Source organism: Fukomys damarensis, unplaced genomic scaffold (genome assembly GCF_012274545.1).
Source record: "Fukomys damarensis isolate Sample0158 unplaced genomic scaffold, DMR_v1.0_HiC HiC_scaffold_33, whole genome shotgun sequence".
In the NCBI taxonomy this organism is placed as follows: domain Eukaryota; kingdom Metazoa; phylum Chordata; class Mammalia; order Rodentia; family Bathyergidae; genus Fukomys; species Fukomys damarensis.
Genome location: NW_022900945.1, coordinates 46,760,749 through 46,771,333, shown reverse-complemented (window position 1 = coordinate 46,771,333; position 10,585 = coordinate 46,760,749). Strand labels below are relative to the sequence as shown.

At 43.9% G+C, this 10,585-nt stretch overlaps 1 long non-coding RNA gene across 2 annotated transcripts in view; it reads left to right on the top strand.

Annotated features, from left to right (window-relative positions):
• The first annotated feature begins 4,059 nt into the window (after positions 1-4,059).
• The window catches only part of LOC117284030, a 106,605-nt gene continuing 100,079 nt past the window's right edge, over positions 4,060-10,585 (top strand). For both annotated transcript variants that reach the window (XR_004515102.1, XR_004515103.1), the window contains exons 1-2: positions 4,060-4,142; positions 4,432-4,495. This is a non-coding gene — a long non-coding RNA (uncharacterized LOC117284030). The remainder of the gene's footprint in view (positions 4,143-4,431; positions 4,496-10,585) is intronic.

Below are 10,585 nucleotides of genomic sequence, written 5' to 3'. Positions count from 1 at the left end.
CGCGCGCTGAGAGATCCCGCCGCGCTGCGGCACCCGGGCCCCGCGCCCACCTGTGGATGGCCTCCGCCAGCTCTTGGTGCCCACTGGTGCCTGCTCGGTCCTGGGGTCACTTTTCCCACTTCCCACTCCGCTTCCAGAAGAGCAGATCCGAGCAGACCTCGCCAGAGGTCCCAAGGGGACCCCCCCCACCGCCCCGTCTCCCTTCAAGACGCCAGAATGGGAATCCAGAGGAGGACTGGGATTCACTGACATCACTGTGTGAATGAAGTCCGCCCGTCCATTTGGGCAGTCTGCTTAGGGGAGAAAATCCCGAAACCCTATCTTCATCAGGAGAGGGCGATTCGTGCGAGAGACAGTTGAGTTATGGGCGCCCCTGTGCCTCCCACCCCGGCAGAAGCACTTCCTGCAGCGCAGCCTGGGGTCTTTGGATGGGCCCAGGTCCTCGGTCCCCTTCCCCCTCGACGCACCACTCCACCGCATCCGGCCCGGGGCCACCGGGCTCCCCCTCAGGATGGCTTCTGCTTCGTAGCAGAGACTGCAGTGGCTGAGGCGTGCCAGCATTTAAAACAGTGTTATTATCAATGTTGTCCGGGATTCGGGTGCACGGGAAAAGCACAGAATTCACAGGAGCAAGTCACTCGGCATCTCTGGGAATTCTTAGGACAAACAAGGAAAATACTAACTTCCTGAGCAGGTTAAAGCCGACCCCAACAACTTCAAGTATTGATTCATCGTGTCCAAATAAGGATATGAAGCTTGAAAAAGACGGAAGAGGAATAATTAGCAACTGTGTGATCAGTTACATCGCTAGGATAATTCTCTCTGTGGAAGAAGCTGTGGCTTATAGGAATCTCGTTCCTCTTGCCAAAGTGTGCATGGTTGAAGGCTCATGTCTTCTCCAGTCATCTGCAGAATTGATTGAATCAGTCCAGGCCGCAGAGAGCGGAAGAACTGTAAACACAAAATTATGACTGCCAGGGGAAGAGCCCCCAAATCCAGAGCAGAAGGTTACAGAACTGTTATCAAAGCTCTAGAAAATGCTTCATTTATATGCTTGACAGACCCCATTAGTGCTACTCTCTGGGTAGCTTGCTAAAGATCTCTTAGCTTGTTTAAGATGAATTATCCCTTGGGCCTGTGTCTCAATGAGAAAAGTACAACAACCACAGCAAAATGTAGAAAGCACAAGTCTAAACAATGTATGTTTCTCCTACCAGCTGATCGTTTACTCACCCTTCAAAAAATTATCATTTGTTCATTCAACAAAATAACCCTGACAGACAGTTCCCATTCCTTTAGAGCCCTTGCTTTGGCTATTGCAGGCTGCCAAAGGAGGACCCCAAAGCTTCAGCTGTGCTCTAGAGCAGAGAAAGGGCAAAGATATGAGAGACATTAACTAAACTATATTTTGCATTTGGCTCCACAAGTAGTTTTACACGTGCAAGATCCTGGAATTTTGACATATCTGCAAGACAGAGAGTGGGAAACTGGAGGGTTCTTTCATGAGGCTGCTCAGCCAGAGCTTCACGGAGGTGGGCCCCAAACTGGTAAAATGGGAACCATCTTCCTCCTTTTAAGGTTTGGCCTCTGAGATAGGAGCACCCTTCCACAGGAAAGAGTGACAGAAAGAATCCCTGCCTGGCTGAGATGTGGAGCCCTGGAAATTGCCACAGAACCAAGAAGAAAGTAAATCGGGGTAAAGCCTGAGGCGCAGAAGCCTCAGATGCAAGAGAGACTCCCATGAAACATAGATAATAGAAAGTAGAAATGTTCTTCTCTTGGAAAGGGCCTCTTGGGCCAGGGACAGCAGCACAGCACCTGCCTGGCAAGCACAAGGCCCTGAGTTCAACTTCCGACGCACACACACATAGAGAGAGGCTTCTTTTCTTCCCTTAGAAGAGGTTTCTAAATAAAACTTTAGTGATCAAAGATTAACCATTCTCCTCATTTTATGATGAAAAAAACTGAGGCTCCAAGGATGATCAACACTGGACATTCTAAGGCTAGCAGCAGGACTTTTAGGTACCTTTTCTAACTCCCAGAGCAGTTCAGAGGATGAATGTGGATTCTAGAAGAGAGGACAAGAAAGCAATGCCTCTCCATGCTGTTTCTTTTCCTGTTAGGTCTTTTTAAACTCCTACCTTGGAGCACAGTTAAACTGTCTGGCCCAAGACTTGGCCTTTACAGACCTCAGGGCTGATCATATTATTGAATTCCCAAGATATTTTTCTCGCTTACTCATTTTATTTTCCTCCTTTTTTTTGTGACACACAGGCAGTGTGCCTTGGTTGCTGTTATCATATCTGTCATCTACCACTTTGCCCTAAACACAGGCTTCCAAATAGCTGGATATGATGAAAAACTGGAACAAAGACATAATTTTAACTCTAGGTCAACATACAATTCCCTAACCCCATGAGAGTTCAAATTGCTGGGAAAATTCAGGCATTTTGTCTGCTTTTCCAGTATCTTTGCTAAACAGAGCTCCAAGTAGACCAAGGACCACTTTGCTTCCACTTACCTCAGAGCCCACTGCTTCATGCAGTTCTACTGACTAAAGAAATTTCAAGCCACCTGGCAACCGATCTCACACATGAGGATTAGAATTTTAGAGGATAAAGAGAAAGGAGAAAGAGGCCAAGACAATGAATAATTTAGCTTCACTTGTCCAAATAGCTCAAGTTGAAGGATGCCCCTGTGCCAACAAACCCCAGATTTTTTTTTTTTTTTGACAAAGTCCCTTCAAGCTTGATGTTTGTCACTGGATATGGACGTGGGAGTAGAACTGGTGATGGTGGCAGGAGGTGATGGTTCTGGTAGAGAAAGATCATCAAATCACAGTATCCCCACTAAATGCTTTCTTAAGACAACAGCATTTTCTTTACCCATGGAAAGATATTTTTTATCTATAAAAACTATATAGTTTGTTAACCATATCATTGTGACGCTCTGAGGAACAATTGATACAATATATATATGAAGCATTAGAATATTGCCTGTTGTATAGTAACTAGGCAAAAAAGTGTAGGGCATTATCTCAATTCCAAGTTCCTACTCAGCCTGGGAGACACAGAGGCCAAGAAAGGATGAAGGAATCCAAAAATGGGTCGAAAGCAGGAGACAGTGAGGACAGAATCTGCTTTGTGATGTCCCCGTCCTCTTCCCCCACCAATCTGTCCTGCAGTGCAGAACCTGTGTGCTGAAAGCCAGCCAACTGGGGGCACCGAGTTGGGTGGTAGAGGCCAGGGAACATTCCACCTGTCCACCTGTCTGGTTATTACCAAACCCCAGGCGAGGACCAGGGAAATAAGCCTACTGAAACACTGCAGCGGTAGCCGCGCAGAGAGCTTTTCATCTTCAGAATAAGAAGCCTGGAAATCCAGCATCTGCACCGCAAGGGCTGAAGCTAACGGGGGGGGGGGGAAAGAAAGCATTGTCTCCAAGTGCAATTTAAAACCTTTTCTCCTTTTCCTTTTTTACTTAAAAAAAAAAAAAAGATACCATCTGCTAATGCCATTGTTAATTAGTGAGAGAGAGTTATTCTAGCTTCCTAAGATCAGACCCAGGAGGAGGCTGAGTTTCAGGCCCGTCACTTCTGTTCCAGGAATAAGCAGCCACGCTGGGTGGGCATTGCTGGGCTGGAGCTGTGGGGAGCCGGCAGAGGCCAGAGACGCGCTTCCCTCCCGTGGCTTTAATCTCATAAACCAGAAGTGCTCAGACTCAATGTATTCTCTTTCCACTCTCATTTTTCATAATGGAAAAAAAAAAGTGCTGGGAAAGTTTTGAATTAAGAAACAGTTGCCATCTGGGTAATTGAATTCGGCTTGTAGCAGGCCACCTGGTTCACATCAGCGGCTCTCGGCAAGTAGGGAAGTTGTCAGTTAAGGCCCTGCATTGGTTTCTAAATACAGGCTGGCGTTCCATGAGCAGCAGAGAAACCATTAATTTCAAAACAATGCAAACCGTGTTGTATCAGGTTACCTCCACGAACGCTAGATGTCTTAGGCTGCAGACTTTGGAGAATTACAGCAGAAATGCTTGTTCTTGCCCATTCCCAGGCACATACTGCCATAAGAAAACAAAGTTTGAAAAGCCAGTTCCCTTCGGCTTCCTGTTTGGACATCCATGTCACAGGAATACGTGTGAGTTAAATCACCTTGCTCTCCTAAAGGATTTAGGAGGCTTGTCAAACACTGAAGCGGGGTGGACAGTTTGGAAGGAAAGTCCAACCTGACCCTCCTCTGCTGCTTCTGGCATTGCCAGCTACTCCTGTCCCCCAAAGGGAGGCATGGTCATGAAGCAGGAACCGTGTGCAGAGTTGCAGTCCTGTGCCCCAACTTCAGACTCCGATATGTCAAGAGCAGGAGCTTTGCATGCAACTCACCAGCTAGAGCTGTTCGGGCCAAGTGCATCTTCCATTGACTTTTGCAGGCAGAGCTCGAATCAGGGTGGATTGCTAGAACAAGATTCAGCAAGAAACAGTGCTGCTCTGAACGTGAGTGGTTTTGAGCAAGTCCTCTTGCTTCTCTGAGCTTCTTTCTTTCTCTCCTTTTGTGTGTGTGTGTGTGTGTGTGTGTGTGTGTGTGTGTGTGCTGTTGAAGTGAGCAGTCCAAGCCCATTTCTTACACACCTGAAATGTTTATAACAGAATCGAGTGCAGCTCGGAGCCTTGATTTGATTTCTGAGTTGGGAAGGGAGCTATGCATTGGATAGAATTCTCCCTCACTGGCAGTTTGGGTTTTTCAAGGACAGTGAGCTTATGGAATGAAAATTCTACAACAGAAATAACCTGGCCCAACCTCCTCTGATGGGATGGAATTGAGGCTGGGAGGATGCAAGTGCTTTCCCCAAGGTAACAGCTGCTGCTTAAGGTCAGTGATGCCCGGCCCTTCCTTTCCAATACAGCAGGCTGCTTCCTGAGCTTTAAGACCATGAGAAAAAGAGTTAACTGTGCAATCAGAAATGTTTTACTTCTAAACCAAACAAAGAATGAGAGTTATCCAAAATAGGTATTTTAAAAGAACAGTTCCTTCAAGGTAAAATTTTCCGTGATACTCTGGATGTGTATGTATGACCATCTTTAAACTCTCACTCCATATATTTCTCAAGAAAAGCTGCATCTGGGGCTGGGGATCTAGCTCAGTGGTTCCACCACCTGCTTTGCAAGTGCAAAGTCCAGAGTTCAGTCCCCGGTATCGAGGAAGCATTTTCTTTTCTTTTTTTTTTTTTTTTAAAATGATGTTAAAGTAAAGTTAAAAATCTTTTGCAAGGTTGCTGGATTCAGGAGGAGTCCCCCAGATTCTTTTGTAGGGAGACTCTTCTCCCTCCAAGAACATAGGTGCCACATCCCACTTGCATGGTGGCTCCAGGGTTCCTGGGTGACCCTGCTCAGCTCTGCATCATGACCTCGTCATCTGCAACAAGAACCCTGGAGAATGGAAGAAGATCAGGAGACCCCCGAGGAGCAGTAGCTTGAGCAAGACCTGAATGTAGACCTGGAGTAAGGCTTAGCAGATACTAGGGGAGAGTGGGAAGTTGGAGGTAGCTAAAGGGCCTCGTGTTACCAACATCTAGTCCCGGAAGGCTCTGTTATGTTCCAGCCTCATGGTCTCTTTTCTTAATCCAATAAAGGGCATTTGCTTACATTTGAAAAAGATGATATAATATTATTTCATCCACAAGGTCCTGTCCTCGAGCATTTAAGTTAATGAATTTCCTTCTCAAAACTAATTTCGGTCTAATAGGACTTTCAATATTGGTCTCGAATCACTCACATTCTAATCCTCTGAAAAGTTATTGTCTCTTTATTCTCTCCCTTCTTCCTACATGAACAGTGTCTTAACTGTCCCCATTCCTTCTCCCACGCTTGTTTCTCTTTGCTGCTGTAGCCCTGTGGTGGCCTCAATGCAGACTAATCTCAGATCAGAGAGGACTCTGTCTTTCCACATTGGGATCCATGCTAGTGTGCAGAAAATCAGATCCTCATGCTCTGGAATGGTGTATGGGGTGGTGCTGATTCTAGCCCAGTTGTTGAAGAGAGAAAAGCCAGAAGGAACGGTGAGCCCCAGTGCCAGAGAGATGAGAGGGCTGTTGTCTTTTTTTTTTTTTCTTTTTGAGACAGGGTCTCGCTATATAGTTGAAACTAATCTGGAACTCACTATGTAGCGCAGGCTGGTCTCGAACTCACAGTGACCCTCCTGCCTCAGCCACCCAAGTGCTGGGATTACAGGCATGCGCCACAACGCCCGTCTGAGGGCTATTGTTTTAGTAGCACAACTTCTCTCCATAAAGATGTCAGAGATCCTTTTGGTGACTTAGGTAACTTCATTCATCCTTTTCATACCATATCCCACTAATAACAAAAGGTTGGGTTTTGTGATTTTTTTTTTTCTAGATGCTACCCACAGCCTCTGCGAACACAAAAGCAAGTTTCCTTTGGAAGGATTGGGACATTAGAAAAATATAAAGTATTCAACGATACTGGATTCTCACTGTAGGGCATTTCTGGAAACCACATGGAAAATCCTAAAACTGATCTTCCCCATGGGATCTGTGTTATAACTGGATGTTGCATTCTTGACCGAAGACTTGGCATCAGATAAATCACAGATACTAAATATGTCATAGAGGCAAAGACTCACAGCTTAAATCAGTAGTTCCCAAACCTTGCTCAACATTAGAATTGTCAAAGGAGATTTCAAGAAGTGCTGTGGCTGGGTCTCCACTTGGGACCAGTTAAAGCCAGGTCTCCACGAGTGGGCCAATTTTATTTGTTTATCAAGGGCTCAAACCATAAGCAAGAAATAGTTGGCATTTTGTACTTCAAAGGAGCCAAAAGAGCCACTTGAAGGTGAACTATGACTTTTTCAAGTTTTTCTCAGTGGAAATTTAGAGATCCTCCATTTAATGAAGAAGTCATTCACCTGGCAATAAGATACTGGTTTTTGCACATGCTGTCCACCGAGTCAGAGTTTGAGCTAGTGTCCCTAGGGTAGGTTGTCCTAGGGTAGATGACTCATGTGTTAATCAGTGTTCATGAGGATTCTACAAATATAAGTCTGTATTAAGGATTCTTGAGTAGTCTTTGGAGAAGAACAGGCATCATCCCTGTTCTCAAGAAGTGTGGGAAGAGAGAAGAGCATTGTGCTTTTGAAGTTAGGTTTCTGTCAATTTAGGGACACAGAAATGTTGCCTTTTGCAATAATGGAACTTGTGCCTGAAATGATCTCAACTACGTGGATCCAATGGTTTGAAAATTATAATAACTCACAGGCACACCACAGCATTCTTCCCTTTCTTTGGCAAAAGGTTAGAAAGCTGACCAGGGGAAGAGGAGCCCAGACTCTGGGCTTCCTTGTGGTGCATTCAGTAGAAAGGAAAAAGCAGCCTCCAAGGGACCTCATGGATTAGCCGTGCATTTCTTGTAGATATTGTCTAGGTAGGGTGGGGGAGTAGGATGCTGAGCTGAGAGGGTACTTTTTCTTTCAGATTCCAGTTCTCTGCCACAAACCATGTGACTATAGGCAGGGCATTTTATGATACTTCAGTATTTCTGTTTTAAAATTGAAGATTCAAGTCAATTTCCTTCCTGTTTTAAAAGACACTTTAAAGATAAATTACCTTGGATTGAAAAGACATATGAGGCCGGGCGTGGTGGTGCACGCCTATAATCCCAGCACTCGGGAGGCTGAGGCAGGAGGATGGCTGTAAATTCCAGGCTAGCCTGGGCTACATAGTGAGTTCCAGGTCAGTCCCACAAAAAAACAAAAATAGAAAAAAAAAAAGACACCTGAGCATTTTATAAATGCTAATTTAAGAGTAACATATAGATTAAATTCACAAATTGCTGAGGAATTGTTACAAAACCTAAGGAAGGAAATAAAATTCATAAATATACTTATAATCCCATAATCATTATTTGAAACATTATGAAACACAAAGGAAGAGCATTCTTCATATGTAGTTTTAAATCCTGTTTTTCTATATGTAAGATTATATAATGAACATTTCTGCATATCTTAAAATATCCTTTAAAACACATTTTGTGGCTGCATAATATTCAATTTTTGACAGTGCTATGATTTGTTTATTCACTACGAGGTACACAATATAAATATTTAAAATATATGGGATAATTAATAATCTAACTAATTTTCCTTCTATTAGTTTCCAATAGTACATTTGGAGATTTAAAAAATATACAGACATCAGTAGGAAACAATTTCAGAAGCAAAAAAAGTGAGGTTTAAGAAACAAGAGCAATTTTATTTTTAAAAGGTCAGTTCACTTAAAAGGAAAGAGAGAACATGCAATAATTGCCCGTAACTTCATTTCTATTGACTTCTGAGTGGTGATTTTATCTTTAACACCCCCTACTGGTTTGTTTTATGGTTTAGGGTTAAATTTTTCTCCTCGTCCTCGTCCTCGTCCTCGTCCTCCTCCTCCTCCTCCTCCTCCTCTTCCTCCTCCATCTTTTAAAATGTGATTTCATTAGAAGTCTGTTATCTCTTTATTCTATCCTGGAAAAATAAAGCAAGAGGATCAGGTATAAAGAAAAAAACTAAAACAACTGATTATTAACTTCATATAAATCTTTCCCCCACAACCCCACCCACCACGTGTAATGAGCAGAGGTAAAGAAGCCCAAGAGAATGAGATCTCCTCAAACTTTCTTTTAAGAACTTTGTAACTCGCTGCATTACTCGTTCACTCAAGGCCATTGCCATGAGTTCTCTATCTCACGTGATTCCAACATAACTGTTTAGAGATAAACCAGGAATGTGTAGATTCACAGGCACTCGGGGTCAGTCAGGGTAGGGACGATGTGGGTTCGTTCACCTATCTTACTGTGAAAGCTCCAAGCAGACTGATTCAATGTGCTCTTGACACAGCTCTTACCTAAGCAGTTCTTTGTTCCACTAACACTTTATGGCAAGTTCCATCCTTTCACTTTCCCTCCCATTGCAAAGGTCAGGAAGCACATGTGTGCTATGAGGAAACAGAAAATAGCCAGTATTTCATTCTACCAGACCCAGGCTCCCTTCATTCATCCAAATGGTGTTTCTTGAGTGTTCTCAGCACGAACAAGACAGACCAAGTCCTTCTTCCTATAGAATTTGCAGCCTTGTGGAAGAGATGAGTAATAAACAGATAGACAAGTAAGCAAGCAAGTGGATGTAAGACAATGACCAGCCCAAAGAGGAACAGAAAGCAGGGTGGTGTGACGGAGTGACTTAGAAGGCGAGGGGAATCAATTTGCAGGGGTACTTGGCAAAGGCTGCTTTGAGGAGATGCCCAGTCATTGACCTGAGTCTTTCATGGGCACTAGCTGCCTGTTCTTCAGATCTTCTCTGGCCCTTTTCTTCCTGTCCAGGATCCTGTGGATTTACTCTTACCATCTTCCCTCTGTCTTTTGGCTGCGAAATCCAGGGAAGGGTTTGAGGGCTCCCTCAGCAGGCCTTAGGGCGGTGATGGTGAACTTTTTAGAGCGTTCAGTGGTACAGACAGCTGGCTGGGACACATGCACAGTGCCATTGGTTTGCCACCAGTCCTCTAAGACACCCCACTTCTTACAAATTCACACTCTATCATCATCTTTTGGCCCAGAGTGTCCGTCGTGGGAAGGTAAGATGAAGTTGGAAATAAGAGGCATTTCTCTTTGTTTCGACCATAGTAGTTCCTGCTTGTATGTGGTTTCACTTTCTGAGACTTCAGTTACCTCTGGTCAATTGCAGTACAAAAATATTAAATGGAAAATTCCAGAAAGAAACAATGCATAAATTTTAAATAACTGTTATTACTATATGTCATCACTATTGTATTTTATTCTTAGTTATTGTTGTTAATCTCTTACTATGCCTAATTTATAAAGTGAACTTTATCACAGATATTTACATATAGGGAGAAGAGCATATATAGGGCTTGGTACTATTGGGGTTCCAAGCATCCACGGAGGGTCTTGGAAACATATTCCCTTTGGGTTAGGAGGGGTTACTGTATATGTACTTTTAATAGGCATAAAATTTGCATTTCAATACAGCTAGCTGGATTGTACTATTTGGGATTCTCCTGAAATTGTCTCTTTGCAGAGGAAGAATTATCTCACCACCCACAGCAGCCTCCTCCTTTACCCAAAAGAACAGATTCTGGGAGAAAAATGTTTCTAGGACTACGATGGGAAGTCCAGGGCCAGCGATGATCTAGGTGCAGGAGCTCCTTTCAGGCATGACCAATGACTGCAGTGTTACTGAGAGACACAGCTCTCCATCATGTTTGGTGTCCTTCACTGGAGTAAGTTCAGTAATAATTCCTAACCACTGGGAGTAGGTTTTAGAGTTCATGATTCTTTTCTCTCACTGTTCTTTAGATTCAAAGGCAGGTGTTCGCTCCCTATGTCAAATTCTGTGCAAGACACATCTATTTCCTAGTTGAATTTTTTTTTTTATTGAGTTTATTGGTACATTTAGGGATACAGTACAGTTACATTCATTGTTGGGATCATGTACCTTTACATGGCAAGTCTTGATTCTCATTTTTTCCCCTTACCTCTGCCCTCCCTTCACCCCCTCCTCCCCCCCCCATCTAC